The 17,878-nt window shown below is 42.6% G+C and overlaps 1 protein-coding gene and 1 non-coding gene across 2 annotated transcripts in view; both read right to left on the bottom strand.

The window, feature by feature from the left end:
* The window catches only part of LOC124615493, a 368,325-nt gene that overhangs the window by 57,088 nt on the left and 293,359 nt on the right, over window positions 1–17,878 (bottom strand). The gene's annotated exons all lie outside the window — the stretch shown is intronic.
* Window positions 207–278, bottom strand: Trnap-agg. The gene has a single exon. It is a non-coding gene; the product is annotated as a tRNA-Pro (tRNA).

The raw sequence follows: 17,878 nt of genomic DNA, 5'->3' as shown, positions 1-17,878 counted from the left end.
GTTTCCTAATAAACTAGGCTAAGGTTTAATTGATCTGAAAAATCTGATCAGTAAAGCCTCTGTAGTCTTATCTCTAATGCTACATTACGCAATATTTCATTTATATGCATCAATACATTTCGGCAAATAGTAGAAAAACAGGTGAATTAATAAGTATTTTACAATAGTTAGTTTATTGGGAATTCTTATTATAAATTAAAATAGTAGGGCTCGTCCGGGATTTGAACCCGGGACCTCTCGCACCCTAAGCGAGAATCATACCCCTAGACCAACGAGCCACCATACAACTCAGCTTTCATACGTAAGTACTAGACGACAAACAACAGATCATCTTCAGTGCTTCCAAACATTTCGTCGAGATTTTTCTTAAAATATATAGTGATTTATTCGTTATTTAGCCCTGTTAGCAAAGTTATCGCCGAAAATGTTTCGCCAAGTAGTTGGACCCGAACTTTGTTAAAAAAACATTATACGCGATGGGAAAAGCAAAACTTAAGACGATAATAATATATAGGAATACGTGACTAGGATGGCAACAGCTGGCGCCGCTCGGCTGAGGACACCGCTACGTGGCGCACACATCGCAGCGAGGCTTCCGCTGTCTCGCTCGCAGCTTCGTATTACCATCTCTCCCTCGCCATTTTCACGATTCCGCGAAGAGCTGATAAGGCGACAAAAATATATCTCTCGCCGGCTGCAGTTGTATAAAACTGTCTCCGTCATATCAGTCTACAGATACTCTTGTCAAGCATACACAACAATGCTTGACATTCACTTTCAAACCAAATGATAACTGACGAGTTCCACTGTGCCAAAATACAACCGTCTTATTTGTCGAGGCTGCTCTAGGTAATCACACAGTAAACAACATCTGAATAGGGCAGATGCAGTCGGACAAGGCTGGTAGTTGGATTTCAAATTAAATTACAATGAGCTGACAAAAATCATGGGACAGCGATATACACAACAGCAGATGGCGGTAGTCTCGCGTACACACGGTATAAAAAAGGCAGTGATTTGGCGAAGCTGTGATTTGTACTCAGGTGATGCATGTGAAAAGGTTTCCGACGTAATTACGGCCGAACGACGGGAATTAACAGGCTTTGAACGCGGAATGGCACTTAAAGCTAGAAGCATGGGACATTCCATTTCGGAAAATGTTAGGGAATTCAATATTCCGAGATCCCAGGTGCTAAGAGTGTGCTGAGAGTACCAAATTTTGGACATTACCTCTCACAACAGACAACGCAACCGACAGACGTCTCTTAACGACCGAGAGCAGCAGCATTTGCGTAGAGTTGTCAGTGATAACAGACAAGCAACACTACTTGAAATAACCACTGAAATGAATGTGGGACGTACGACGAACGTATCCGTTAGAACAGTGCGGCAAAATATGGTGATAATGGGCTTTGGCAGCAGAAGACCGACGCGAGTGCCTCTGCGACAACGACTGCAGTCTCTCTCCTGGGCTCCTGACTATATCGGATGGACGCTAGTTAACTGGAAAACCGTGGCCTGGTCAGATAATTCCCTGTGTCAGCTGGTAAGAGCTGATAGTGGGGTTCCAGTATGGCGCAGACCCCACGAAGCCATGGCCGCAAGTTGCCAACAAGGCACTGCGCAAGCTGGTGGTGGCTCTACAGTGGCTTAGGCTGCGTTTGAGTGAAATGAACTGTGTCCTCTAGTCAAACTAAACTGATCAATGACTAGAAATGATTGTGTTCGGCTACTTGGAAACCATTTGCAGCCATTCACTGACTTCATGTTCCCAAACAACGAAGCAATTTTTATGGGTGACAATACGCCATGTCACCGGGTCCCAGTTGTTCGTGACTTGTTTGAAGAACATTTGGACAATTAGAGCGAAAGATTTGGCCACCCAGATCGCCCGATATAAACCCCATCGAACATTTATGGAACATAATCGAGAGTCAGTTCGTACACAAAATCTTGCACCGCAACACTTTCGCAATTGACGGATATAGAGACAGCATGGCTCAATATTTCTGCAGGGGACTTCCGACGAATTGTTGAGTCCATTCCTACCCGTGCTACACTACGCTGGACAAAAGGAGTTATCTCATGATTTTTGTCAGCTCAGTGAAAGTGCAGTGCAGGTGCTCCTAGTGGTTTCTTGGTAACTGCTGTCTCTCTGAGTAGGTGGGGAAGAAGGGACTGGCGTATATGATTTAAGTGTCCTAACCACCGCAGGCGATGTTCCTTGAGAGCGTCTTATTTCCCATATGGTCCCTCCATATTATGTCCAAAATATTTCGTAAGCAGCGCAGTTTAAAGAGTTAAGTTCGTGTTTAGCAAATAATGTCAAAGTATCTGCTCCAAACAAGTGGGTATTCAGCACACATGATTGATAAATGAGTATATTTTTGGTCATCGCAAAGTGTTTCTTGCCCCGTACTCTTGTGTGGAGTTTCGCGAAAGTGCTGGCTGCTTTTTGTTCTCTCGTGTCTATCGCGTCATCCAGCGTGAGATCTTCCCGCACTAGCCAGCCGAGGTGGCAGTATTTGTTGACCACATTCAACAAGCACAATACATTCTTTTGGCAGACAGGTTCGTGCCTCATTGTGCCACATTCACAGCCTTCTTTACATTCACGTACACAGAGAAGAGATTGCAGGCAGTAGCAAATTAATCTACAAGCCATTACACAGCCATCAGGCAGTCCTCTTTGCAGAACAAACAGATCATAATTGTGTGAAAGAATTAGTGTCTTTTATGCCTGCGTGGCAAGAGACAGGTCCGATGCTTCGATACCAGCAACTTTAGTAGTGCATGCGAAACCATAATACATAAAATGAATTTATTTAATAACTTTGCTTTCTACGGGGGGGAGGGGGAGGGGGGAGGGGAGGCGAGGGATTTACGGCTGTACTATCCAGTTAAATTCTCGCGACGCAGTTTTTTTTCATTCACCGGAAACTCAATTGGCTGTCTCTGTGTACCTCAAGTGTCAGATTTCGGCCAAGGGTGAGATAAAACCACCATGAAATGTTGTTGTGGACTTCAGTATGAAGACTGATCTGATGCAATTCTCCTCACTAGTTTATCCTGTACAAAGCTGATCATCTCTACATAACTTCCGCAACTTTCATCTCTTTGAACCTGCTGACTACAGTCAAGCCTTGGTCTCCATCTACCATTCCCCCTCCCCCGTACCCACCGATAGGCACACCGCCATAAGTCGTGTGTTAAATAAAGTTTTTGATAGTCCAAGTTGTGATGCAGGAAATGGGTCACTAGGAATGCTTTAAAAGGACACGCTTCATTCCCAAAAAGAACATACGGTACTTCCTAATATTTCATCTACGCAATGTGACTGTGTGCTCTCCTTATCGAACGCGCTCTTGTCAATAGTGACCAATTTGCAACCAAGGCCATACAATACTATGAAGAAGTAATGTTTATAATTCCTGAACATGTTGCGAGCATTGTTCGGGTTTTCTACGAGACGCATCCAGTAATAAATAAAGTACTTCTGGTCTCCAAAGCCTCGTGCAGGTGATAGGATTCTCCCAATGATGTGGTTTAAGTAGTGTTAAGTTCATCCAAAACCTAACGCTTTCTTTTACCAGTTTGCATCAGACAGCTCGTTAGGTATGCAGTGTCCAAACAAAAAGTAACATCCACACCATCCACTGACAAGTGGAGTGTGTGACCTGGAACGCTGACGACCGTACGAAAATATGCTTAGAATATAAATCGCTCATCGCAAAAGCAGTGGTATGAGCCATTCGTATGCAAAACTGCGCGTCCTATCGCGAGGAACATTTGAATGAACACAGAAAGAGGAACTCTGTGACGTTAACAAACGAAATATCGATATGACAAATCTAAAAGCACACATATGTCATGACTTACTGCCCTCCCCTTATAAGAAATACGCTGTATGAATAACAAACTTTTTCCACTGACTTGTGAAAGGGTCTTCGACTATCTTGCGTCTTCGGTGGAGCCAACGTCGACTAACTCTCAACAACATCCTTTTTTGTTTTGCCTTGCATTCCGCTATTCTACTAAAGGAAGAGCACCATTCCTCAGACACAGAATAACATCATGTTATTCCCTAACAAACATAGACAAATAGAAACAAGCAGGACTGACTAGTCTTGTTCTCCCACGGGAAACAATTGAGTTTCCCGTTGACGTTCTTGTCAGCACTACGTTCCGGTCTTCGGTATTCCATGGGAGCTGCGCACGGCGCGGGGCCTCTCTGCTGCTACTTGTGATGACATCACAGCCGGGCAGGCTGACTGCTCTCGGCGCCGTATGTAGCTCGAAAGGAATATCTCAGGGAAGAATACAACAACTGCAGACTACGGAAACAATTCAAAAAACGAAATAAATATAATTATCTCCTTAACAAGAAACACTAATTCTCAACTCGTTCTACTTGTTCAATTATTTGAAGCTACACAACATGGACATCAAATCAACATTTGAAAGGGAGACTTTTTACCCTTGTACCTGATAATGTCGCACATCTATTCAGTCTTCAAAGTGCAGGTGCGAGATTTCAATCAGGTGGTCAAAGCGCAGTGGAAAAGAACAGTATACATATCTGATTGAAATTTTCTTTTCACACTCAACATCGCTTCTGCATTTAAGCCGTCCAATGTCAAAAGCAACGCTAATTACAATTTCAGACAGTGATTTTGGTGTGTCAGTGTCATTACCTGCCTTTTGCCAAGCATAATTTAAAGTAGGCTTCTAATTTTGTGCAGAAAGATTATTCTTTAACGGAGAGGTGGTCTGATTAAGAAATGATAGTCATGTAACTTTCCTTCTGGTTTTTTACTTTGCCGCCTTACAAAATTATGGTTACTTCTCTTGCAGATATCATATTGCCTAAAGATGTACTCATTACGACGATGGCAATATTTTGTTGTCTTTGATGTTTTTTTGGTCCTACTATACCGGTAATTTACTACTTCGCGTTATCAAAGTACCCCTCTTAGACTGTGAATAGATGATGATTCACGTGTCGGTTGTGGTAAGACGTACAGTTCTGGCTGCAAATGGCTCATGCAACCTTTTTTTTTTTTTTTTTTTTTAATGAGCGATTTATAATCTTGTTTTGATTACTTGCCTAAAGACCCCAGACGAAAACTGACAATCTCGTGAAGTTGCTTGTAGTGGATGGTACCTATCACCTACAGTCGTACGACTTAGGCCACTCGTAATCACGTATTTTCTTAGCCGCTTGATCTAGAGTCCAGTGGATGGCCCGGGGTGGCCGTGCGGTTCTAGGCGCTTCAGTCCGGAACCGCGGGACTGCTACGGTCACAGGTTCGAATCCTGCCTCGGGCATGGGTGTGTGTGATGTCCTTAGGTTAGTTAAGTTTAAGTAGTTCTAAGTTCTAGGGGACTGATGACCTCAGATGTTAAGTCCCATAGTGCTCGGAGCCATTTGAACCAGTGGATGGCCAGCCTTAGCTGCCTCATGTACCCATTTAATCTGCACCACCCTCCTGTACCACTTTTCCGAAGCTTCTATTCTCTTATTGTCTGAACCGTTTGTCGTCTTTTTACAAATTTCTCCTTGGTTTTTCTCACTGCCTGTTGAAAGTACATTATCTGATCAAAAGTATCCGGACGCCTCTTAGAGGACATTAATATGGGGTGCGACCACGCTTCACCTTTACGACGGTTTCAACTCGGTTGGATACATTTTTCAGGAGGTGTCTGAAAGATCGAGCTGCCAGCGGTCATGTGGTTAGCGTTCAAGCTCAGCAATCGGTAGATCGGTGTGTCAAGTCCCGTTCATTTTTTTAATTTACCTTTTTGTTCAGCACTACTTGTATTATTTCATATATATTACATCTGAAAGGTAATATGATGAAAAGACACATGTATTTGCATGAACTTTTATTGAATTTCCTATGTCATTTAGTCGTTTGTTAGTTTTTATCATCACAATAAATATTATATTTATAACAATCAACAAGTAAACAACCCAATGCATAAGGATTGCGTGAAAATGTATACCTGTCAGAATTTCCCAAATCACATATAGTTGCAATCAGGTAAGATACCGAGAACTGCTTTGTACCTGGACTCTTCGATCTGCAAACACAGGTTTCAAGGTACAGGCTTGGAAAGCCCAACTCAAACATCCATCACCAAAAGAGTAAAGAAATTCAGCAACCAACACAATGAGTTACGATATGCCAGAGTTTGAGGGTCATTTGCGATTATTCGTCGCATGTGCTTTCGACATTACAAGCTGCAATTTTGATACAGACACGGAAAACATAAATTAAAACGGTATCGGTATCTACTACCTCCAACTAATGCAGCTTTTCCGCACGCGCAAGGAATCTTCAAATTTGTTGACCTTTTGAAAAATTTCTCTTTCTCCCATCAATCTGGATGCAAATTATGCGTAACGCAACATTTTCGTAAATGTCGGTGCCGAAAATTAGCGATTTACAAGAAAATGTACACTGAAGAAACAAGAAAACTGGTACACCTGCCCAATATCGTGTAGGACCTCCGCGAGCACGCAGAAGTGCCGCAAAACGACGAGGCATAGACTCGACTAATGTCTGAAGTAGTGCTGGAGGGAACTGACACCATGAATCCCGCAGGGCTGTCCATAAAGCCATAAGAGTACGAGAGGTGGACATCTCTTCTGAAAAGCACGTTGCAAGGCAGATAAGCTCAATAATGATCATGTCTCGGGAGCTTGGTGGGCAGAGGAAGTGTTTAAACTCAGAAGAGTATTCCTGCAGCCACTCTGTAGCAATTCTGGACGTGTAGGGTGTCGTATTGTCTTGCTGGAATTGGCCGATCTCCGTCGGAATTCACAATGCGCATGAATGGATGCACATGATCAGATAGGATGCTTACGTACGTGTCAGCTGTCAAAGTCGTATGTAGACGTATCAGGGGTCCCATACCACTCCAACTGCACACGCTCCACATCGTTACAGACCCTATACCAGCTTCAGTAGTCCTCTACCGAGATACAGGGTCCATTGATTCATGTAGTTGTCTCCATACCCTTACACGTTCATCCGCTCGATATTATTTGAAACGAGACTCGTCCGACCAAGCAACATGTTTCCAGTCATCAACAGGTCAATGTCGGTTTTCACGGGTCCAGGCGAGGCGTAAGGCTTTCTGTCGTGCAGTCATCAAGGGTACACGAGTGGGCTTTCGGCTCCGAAAGCCCATATCAATGATGTTCCGTTGAATGGTTCGCACGCTGACACTTGTTGATGGCCCAGTATTGAAATCTGCAGCAATCGGCGAATGGGTTGCACTTCTGTCACTTTGAACGATTCTCTTGAGTCGTCATTGGTCTCTTTCTTGCAAAATCTTTTTCCGGCCGCAGCGGTGTCGGAGATTTGATGCTTCACCGGATTCCTGATATTCACGATACTCTCGTGAAATGATCGTAAGGGAAAATCCCCACTTCATCGCTACTTCGGAGGCGCTGCGTCCCATCGCTCCTGTGCCGACTATAACACCACATTCAAACTCACTTAAATATCGGTAACCTGCCAGTGTAGCAGCAGTAACCGATCTAACAACTGCGCCACGCACTTACTGTCTTATGTAAGGGTTGCCGACCGCAGCGCCGTATTCTGCCTGTTTACATCTCTCTCTATTGGAATACGCATGCCTATACCAGTTTCTTTTGCGCTTCAGTGTATTTTAATAGCACCATCACGAGAAGCATTTTCTCGCTCGTTGTCAAACAAATAAGAATAAGTTTGAAAGCGCTTGATAGAGTTTTTGAGTTGCCTATATAGAAAGTCGGATAATATTTGTTATAATAATAAAAATTAGTAAACAGCGAAATAACAAAGGAAAATCAATAAACGTTCATGTACATGTATGTATCTTTTCATCAAATTACCTTTCAAGTGTAATATGTTTGAAATAATATGAGTAATATAGAAAAAAAAGGTGAGCTAGAAAAAAAACATCAAAGAATCACAAATAGCAGAAAGAAACAGTTTTAAAAATAAAAAAACTAAATTTGGAAGGCTTTCAGAGCAGGAGAAATACAAAATCGGGAACAACATGGAGAGAAGAAAGGAAGAGGCTTCATGGGGGGAAAATGAGGGAAATACTGGAAAAATAGGAAACAACAACAAAGGAAGAAGAGGAACCGAAGTTTTCAACGTGATCCTAGTTGGTCAATACGACTGGAATATATACAGGGTGGTCCATTGATCGTGACCAGGCCAAATATCTCACGAAATAAGCGTCAAACAAAAAAACTACAAAGAACGAAACTTGTCTAGCTTGAAGGGGGGAAACCAATGGCGCTATGGTTGGCCTGCTAGATGACGCTGCCATAGGTCAAACGGATAACAACTGAGTTTTTTAAAATGGGAACCCCCATTTTTTATTACATATTCGTGTAGGACGTAAAGAAATATGAATGTTTTAGTTGGACCACTTTTTTCGATTTATGACAGATGGCGCTGTAATAGTCACAAACGTATAAGTACGTGGTATCACGTAACATTCCGCCAGTGTGGACGGTATTTGCTTCGTGATAAACATTACTTGTGTTAAAATGGACCGTTTACCAATTGGGGAAAAGGTCGATATCGCGTTGATGTATGGATATTATGTTCAAAATGCCCAACGGGCTTGTGCTATGTATGCTGCTCGATATCCTGGACGACATCATCCAAGTGTCCAGACTGTTCGCCGGATAGTTACGTTATTTAAGGGAACAGGAAGTGTTCAGCCACATGTGAAACATCAACCACGACCTGCAACAAATGATGATGCCCAAGTACGTGTTTTAGCTGCTGTCGCGGCTAATCCGCACATCAGTAGCAGACAAACTGCGCGAGAATCGGGAATTTAAAAAACGTCGGTGTTGAGAATGCTACATCAACATCGATTGCACCCGTACCATATTTCTATGCACCAGGAATTGCATGGCGACGACTTTGAACGTCGTGTACAGTTCTGCCACTGGGCACAAGAGGAATTACGGGGCAATGACAAATTTTTTGCACGCGTTCTATTTAGCGACGAAGCGTCATTCACCAACAGCGGTTACGTAAACCGGCATAATATGCACTATTGAGCAACGGAAAATCCACGATGGCTGCAACAAGTGGGACATCAGCGACCTTGGTATGGCGTTATGGGAGGAAGGATAATTGGCCCCCGTTTTATCGATGGCAATCTAAATGGTGCAATGTATGCTGCACCAGTCCTACGTAATGTTCTACCAATGTTACTACAAGGTGTTTCACTGCACGACAGAATGGCGATGTACTTCCAACATGATGGATGTCCGACACATAGCTCGCGTGCGGTTGAAGCGGTATTGAATAGCGTATTTCATGACAGGTGGATTGGTCGTCGAAGCACCATACCATGGCCCGCACGTTCACCGGATCTGACGTCCCCGGATTTCTTTCTGTGGGGAAAGTTGAAGGATATATGCTATCGTGATCCACCGACAACGCCTGACAACATGCGTCAGCGCATTGTCAATGCACGTGGGAACGTTACGGAAGGCGAACTACTCGCTGTTGAGAGGAATGTCGTTACACGTATTGCCAAATGCATTGAGGTTGACGGACATCATTTTGAGCGTTTATTGCATTAATGTGGTATTTACAGATAATCACGCTGTAACAGCATGCGTTCTCAGAGGAGGAGGAGATTAGTGTTTAACGTCCCATCGACAACGAGGTCATTAGAGACGGAGCGCAAGCTCGGGTAAAGGAAGGATGGGGAAGGAAATCGGCCGTGCCCTTTCAAAGGAACCATCCCGGCATTTGCCTGAAGCGATTTAGGGAAATCACGGAAAACCTAAATCAGGATGGCCGGAGACGGGATTGAACCGTCGTCCTCCCGAATGCGAGTCCAGTGTGCTAACCACTGCGCCACCTCGCTCAGTGTTCTCAGAAATGATAAGTTCACAAAGGTACATGTATCACATTGGAACAACCGAAACAAAATGTTCAAACGTACCTACGTTCTGTATTTTAATTTAAAAAACCTACCTGTTACCAACGGTTCGTCTAAAATTGTGAGCCATATGTTTGTGACTATTACAGCGCCATCAATCACAAAGCGAAAAAAGTGGTCCAACTAAAACATTCATATTTCTTTACGTACTAAACGAACATGTTATAAAAAAATCGGGGCTCCTATTTTAAAAAAACGCTGTTGATATCCGTTAGACCTATGGCAGCGCTGTCTAGCGGGCCAACGATAGCGCCATCTGGTTTCCCCCTTCAAGCTAGACAAGATTCGTTCTTTGTAGTTTTTTCGTTTGACGCTTATGTCGAGAGATATTTGGCCCGGTCACGATTAATGGACCACCCTGTACATGCGAGCAGGATTGAATCCAGCGATCACCGATTACGGTGCTTGTACGCTAACCACATGATCGCTGCAAGCTCGTGCTCAGGGTTGCAACGCTCCAGTACATCATAGACGTGTACAATTTCTGTTGTGATTTTCATGTTAGAGCTTCCAAGTTACGTTGTCCTTATGCGCTATTAAAAGTTAACGAAAGTTTGAAGTAAATTCTTGATCCGAACGTCGTCGCTCCCTTTGTGAGCTACAGATTTCTCATTTCCTTCTCAACTCCTGCTTCCGTTCCATGGCCTTCGGCTCTTCTAACAACTGATACTAGTTGGTAGCATAAAATGGGTGCCGTAAGAAGCGTCAGTGGGCTGGGAGGAAAACCAGCGGTGATCTTCGGGTGGAGGGGAGGCGTGGGGCATCCGACCAGCGTCGCGCTGCGGCGCGTGGCTTGGCGCAGAGGCCAGCAGAGGTCGCTGCGATCATTAGGCGTCGCTTAAGCCGCCCCGGTCACGTCACGCGCCGAGCTGGACAGCCGCCAGGGCGCCACAGTCTGCAGGCTAGAACACTGCCCGACCGAGGAGCCTGGCTGCTGGAAACATCTGGAACAGACCCAATTCCTGGATAATCTTGCAGCACGCGTAAATGTGTTTAGCAACAGCAATGAGCACGTTGGCGAGTTGCTCGGAGACTCTATGAGTCAGCATTGGCGCGATTGACGGCGTGTCGTAACAGGCGCATCTTTTTCCTTGTAGTTGGCCTTGCCCACACCGTGGAGGAAAACACTGTGACCTTCACAGCACTGCAACGAGAATGAAATAGCTTTCATGGGACTTGTCGTTGACATGCGATGGGACGTTCCAAATGACGCTGAAAGCAATCGTAAAATGTGCATTTATAGCGCGCGAGTGTTCCAAAATGGGTAAGCTCACAGTTTCACACAGTTACAGCGTAGAGGCGCTGTGACAACTATGCATGAAAAGGCCGCGCGCAAAATCGCAGTGTTGGGGGTCTTGGTGGTCGGCTGAAATGTGATCTAGGAATACGAAGTAAAAAGTTTTTGGTTTATCTAGGACTAGCGGCCATTTGTACAGCCATTCGAACATCTGTCTTACTGTATTTATGTTACAGTATATTAAGCAAATGGAGCTGGCGCCCAGGCAAACTGTGCGAATCGGTATCCATGCTCAGGTAATGGCACCATTTGTACGCGCACCGTTAAGATTTTACGTGCAAAAGCAGTCATCCTCGTACGGCACTTACGTGCCAAAATAGTCATCCTTAAATAACTCCGGACTGGAGCGAGACTGGTGGTTCAAATTTGGTCCACTGGTACATCGGACTTTGGTGTAACGTAAGTTTTAACCTTTGAAAATATTTTGCTTCGTTTGGATTTTACGAGCAAAAAAAAAAAATTGAAGCGCGCCGATTCTGTACTTTAAACTTGTACGAATCAGTTCACACTTGCACGAAGGTAGATAAAAGTACAAATTCAAAACGAATCTTTTTATCCAATAATCTTTATGTGTTGTCGAGGTCTAAAGGAAAATGTAAAATTCGTTCTTACGTGAATTAATTGCGCGGAAGCGGTTGAAGTGAAACAAATAAATAAAAATTCATTTTTAAGATAATATTGAAAACTTGTTTTCAAAAACCTAGTTCCATTCTGATATTACGTGCAATAAACGCGTATTTGTGAGGTTTTTTTTTTTTACGCACGCCACCTCTATATTTCAGACTTGTCCAAATCGATTCAAATTTTGTAAGAAATCAGAAAAATACATGTAGTTAATGATAGTTCTATTGTCTTGTGAAAGCTTTATCCGTTGCCTCGATTAACCAACAGAGTTCGAAAGACAATAAAATTACCTATATCCGATCAGTCGTCGCCCGAGTCAACAAAAATCTACATCGGTTCTGAAGCATTGGCGGTCTAACGTCAAAATTATGGCAGGTTAAAAGCTAGAGACCAGAAAAACGCTCCTATCGTAGCACAAAAAGGTTGGATGTTCTGCGCAGAGTTAGAATGTAAAAATAAGGGAACTAACTTTTTGACTTATCTGGCACCTCCAAGGGCATCTGAACCAAAATATCTTGAGATAGCCGCGATTTTTTAAAGAGTTAGTTAACCCAACTTCCCCAGCGCAGTGAGCTCTCTTAGCTGCAAGGTGTTGGCACACTTGCAATTTATAGGCTGAAGTCTTTGATCATGTGCCCAAAATCCAGAAGATTCGCTAGTAAACAATATATTATAATACCATATGGCTGAAGAGCTTACATGTAACAACTTTTCTTGGGGGGGATAAGATTCATGGGGTTGGAGGCTTTGTATTACATAGCGTAGGTACTAATAGTAACAAGTAAAAAAGCGAGATTGTATCAAGCTGTTTTGATTTAAATGTTTCTGAAGCTGCCAGATAAGTCGAAAATCTATATCCCTTCTCTTACATCCGTAATTCTGCCCAGGACACATTTGCCTTCATGTCCTACGATAAGAGTATTTTTCGAAGTATATTGATTAATTTTCCTAGTATTTAAATTCAAAAATCTTATGAATATTAACTAAGGAGCTTCCTGAAATGGGTCACTGGCAAAATTGCTTGGGAACGAAAAATATATCCCGTGGCAGTAAAACGTTGTAATTTCGTAGAATCAATAAACCATTATGTGAAGCTAAACTGGTGCAAAGGCGTTCAGTACAGCGAGATGAGGTAGATGGTCTTCCAAAAGACAGCATTAAAGAAGTGAAACCATTATTTACACAGATGCCGTATTCCGACTTCCTACATTAAAAAAAAAAAAAAAAAAAAAAGTCCACCGCACCATACAAACAGAACGTGGTACGATCCGAAAATCTTCCGAGGAGACATGCTATATCAACTACGTGATTGCAGTTCGGGTTCGTGTGTTCTTATGCGCAGCTCGTAGGCAGGGAGTTACAGACTTCCCACAGGCAGCGAACGTCAGTAAGTAAGGGATCAGAACATATCGTATTGAGGTGCTCGAAGTACACTTTGTACCAAAATGAATTGAGGGAAATCTCTTGTAAATGGGGATTCACCTGCTAACAAACAGATAAACACTAATGAGTCAGAATAATCTCGAAATTAACAGTGTAATGACACGTTATCTGCAAGAATATATCATAAATCTCTGACGAATCGGTACTTATATTTTCTAATTTACGCAGGTATAAAATAAATTTAAGTAATGTGGGAGTTGCGTCGTCTTTTGCTACTATGTAAAGGCTTATTTGGACCAAACTTGTTTCGCTGTCTTCAACACATCTTCAGTGGTCAGTTTTTTAGCTCCTACATTATTTACATGTGATCTTCAGTACACAGGCGTTCTATATTTCACGGCACTGCAATGACTCACAATATTTCCTTGCCTTCGTGTTTTTTGTAAAACCACTTCCACCTCGTGTACCTTGTATACGGCCCATTCCGTTCTTATCCACACAACACGCCCGACGTTAAACTGTACAAGCACACACAGCAGTTATTGACAAGATGATGTTCCAGATTTGCCATATAACTCCATACTAAGTGACTCGCTCCCCGCCCCTTCCCTCCCTCCACCCCATTCCTTTTCTAGCACGGGTTGAGCTTGGAAGAGTATGTAGAAAAGTAAAAGCTTGAAGACAGGATAAAATGGATGTTGCCAGACAATGACGACCTAGACGCTGTCAGCGCTACTGTATTTTCTGGACGAGTTCTCTGACCAGGAAACTAAAAATTTACCACTTAATGGATCACCAAGTAAGCACATTTTCTGTAAGATGTCGGCAAACCAAGCTTTATAATGGTATTCTTTCAGACATTTAAAGTGGCAATTTTTTGGCACGTATGTGCTTTTGTGTGATCGATAAGAGCCTACCGGTCTACTAGTTGACATCTACATCTTGAAAGCAAATTTTTTTAAGGAAAAAAAAAAACAGAAAATGATAAAATTATTTATTATAAACATTATGTTGATGGTTCCTTGATACTATACAATGGGACAACCACTGAAATGGAGAGCTTAGCTGAGAATCTTAATAATACGTACCACAAAATACATTTTACAGTTGGGCACCAAGCACAACATGGAATTAACTTTCTTGTTTAAACGTAACTTGTCATAACAACAAATAAATCCCAAAATTATAAATAACACAAATTAGAATTTTTTAGATCAGCATTCAACTGTGTGAACAAAATTCATGCTGAACCTGATGTAAAAACAAAAGCGCCAAACATTTTCAAAAGAATAGCCCACAACATTGCTTATGACCCATCAATAGATGACAAATTAGATGAAAAAATAAAAATCAAACAGCATCAACAACCCAGTCCTCAATCGCAGAAGAAGCTAAAGATATCTCTACACCTTTACTCGGTAATATCTCGTATCAACTTGCAAAACTGTTTACATCACACGAAGTCAAAATGAGTTTCCACACAAACAATAGTGTACAAAACAAAATAGTTCATAAGACCAAAACACCGGACCCACCTTTTCGAAAAGCTGGCATATATAAATTAATCTGTGACATTTGCTCCTGCTGCTACATGACAAACAGGAAGAAACTTTGGAATTTGATACAAATACCACAACGAAGCATTCTGTTTAAGAAATTTATATAAATCAAGTTTTACAGCCCACCTAGCACAAAACACACATTCAGTTACAGACATCAAAACCAAAGTCCACATTCTAAATCTACATCTACATCTACATTGATACTCCGCAAGCCACCCAACGGTGTGTGGCGGAGGCCACTTTACGTGCCACTGTCATTACCTCCCTTTCCTGTTCCAGTCGCGTATGGTTCGCGGGAAGAACGACTGTCTGAAAGCCTCCGTGCGCGCTCTAATCTCTCTAATTTTACATTCGTGATCTCCTCGGGAGGTATAAGTAGGGGGAAGCAATATATTCGATACCTCATCCAGAAACGCACCCTCTCGAAACCTGGCGAGCAAGCTACACCGCGATGCAGAGCGCCTCTCTTGCAGAGTCTGCCACTTGAGTTTGCTAAACATCTCCGTTACGCTATCACGGTTACCAAATAACCCTGTGACGAAACGCGCCGCTCTTCTTTGGATCTTCTCTATCTCCTCCGTCAGACCGATCTGGTACGGATCCCACACTGATGAGCAATACTCAAGTATAGGTCGAACGAGTGTTTTGTAAGCCACCTCCTTTGTTGATGGACTACATTTTCTAAGCACTCTCCCAATGAATCTCAACCTGGTACCCGCTTTACCAACAATTAATTTTATATGATCATTCCACTTCAAATCGTTCCGCACGCATACTCCCAGATATTTTACAGAAGTAACTGCTACCAGTGTTTGTTCCGCTATCATATAATCATACAATAAAGGATCCTTCTTTCTATGTATTCGCAATACATTACATTTGTCTATGTTAAGGGTCACTTGCCACTCCCTGCACCAAGTGCCTATCCGCTGCAGATCTTCCTGCATTTCGCTACAATTTTCTAATGCTGCAACTTCTCTGTATACTACAGCATCATCCGCGAAAAGCCGCATGGAACTTCCGACACTATCTACTAAGTCATTTATATATATTGTGAAAAGCAATGGTCCCATAACACTACCCTGTGGCACGCCAGAGGTTACTTTAACGTCTGTAGACGTCTCTCCATTGATAACAACATGCTGTGTTCTGTTTGCTAAAAACTCTTCAATCCAGCCACACAGCTGGTCTGATATTCCGTAGGCTCTTACTTTGTTTATCAGGCGACAGTGCGGAACTGTATCGAACGCCTTCCGGAAGTCAAGAAAAATAGCATCTACCTGGGAGCCTGTATCTAATATTTTCTGGGTCTCATGAACAAATAAGGCGAGTTGGGTCTCACACGATCGCTGTTTCCGGAATCCATGTTGATTCCTACATAGTAGATTCTGGGTTTCCAGAAATGACATGATACGCGAGCAAAAAACATGTTCTAAAATTCTACAAGAGATCGACGTAAGAGATATAGGTCTATAGTTTTGCGCATCTGCTCGACGACCCTTCTGGAAGACTGGGACTATCTGTGCTCTTTTCCAATCATTTGGTGGAACCCTCCGTTCCTCTAGAGACTTGCGGTACACGGCTGTTAGAAGGGGGGGCAAGTTCTTTCGCGTACTCTGTGTAGAATCGAATTGGTATCCTGTCAGGTCCAGTGGACTTTCCTCTATTGAGTGATTCCAGTTGCTTTTCTATTCCTTGGACACTTATTTCGATGTCAGCCATTTTTCGTTTGTGCGAGGATTTAGAGAAGGAACTGCAGTGCGGTCTTCCTCTGTGAAACAGCTTTGGAAAAAGGTGTTTAGTATTTCAGCTTTACGCGTGTCATCCTCTGTTTCAATGCCATCATCATCCCGTAGTGTCTGGATATGCTGTTTCGAGCCACTTATTGATTTAACGTAAGACCAGAACTTCCTAGGATTTTCTGTCAAGTCGGTACATAGAATTTCACTTTCGAATTCAATGAACGCTTCACGCATAGCCCTCCTTACGCTAACTTTGACATCGTTTAGCTTCTGTTTGTCTGAGAGGTTTTGGCTGCATTTAAACTTGGAGTGGAGCTCTCTTTGCTTTCGCAGTAGTTTCCTAACTTTGTTGTTGTACCACGGTGGGTTTTTCCTGTCCCTCACAGTTTTACTCGGCACGTACCTGTCTAAAACGCATTTTACGATTGCCTTGAACTTTTTCCATAAACACTAAACATTGTTAGTGTCGGAGCAGAAATTTTTGTTTTGATATGTTAGGTATTTTAAAATATGCATTCTATTAAATTCCTATTAACTTCCATATTCAGGGATGCTGCAACGGCCTTATGATCACTGATTCCCTGTTCTGTACATACAGAGTCGAAAAGTTCGGGTCTGTTTGTTATCAGTAGGTCCAAGATGTTATCTCCACGAGTCGGTTCTCTGTTTAATTGCTCGAGGTAATTTTCGGATAGTGCACTCAGTATAATGTCACTCGATGCTCTGTCCCTACCACCCGTCCTAAACATCTGAGTGTCCCAGTCTATATCTGGTAAATTGAAATCTCCACCTAAGACTATAACATGCTGAGAAAATTTATGTGAAATGTATTCCAAATTTTCTCTCAGTTGTTCTGCCACTAATGCTGCTGAGTCGGGAGGTCGGTAAAAGGAGCCAATTATTAACCTAGTTCGGTTGTTTAGTGTAACCTCCACCCATAATAATTCACAGGAACTATCCACTTCTACTTCACTACAGGATAAACTACTACTAACAGCGACGAACACTCCACCACCGGTTGCATGCAATCTATCCTTTCTAAACACCGTCTGTACCTTTGTAAAAATTTCGGCAGAATTTATCTCTGGCTTAAGCCAGCTTTCTGTACCTATAACGATTTCAGCTTCGGTGCTTTCTATACTGAAGACAAAGGAATGATGATGGATCTGCAGGATCAATTAGGTGTTTTCATCCGTAATAGTAAATCACTCCACTACACTAAACTACCCAGAAAAAAAACACGCAAACAAACAAACACACACACAATATAACATTTCATTAGAAGAAGCCTCATG

This window comes from Schistocerca americana, chromosome 5 (genome assembly GCF_021461395.2).
Source record: "Schistocerca americana isolate TAMUIC-IGC-003095 chromosome 5, iqSchAmer2.1, whole genome shotgun sequence".
NCBI classification, from domain to species: Eukaryota; Metazoa; Arthropoda; class Insecta; order Orthoptera; family Acrididae; genus Schistocerca; species Schistocerca americana.
This window is presented reverse-complemented; position numbering and strand designations above follow the sequence as displayed.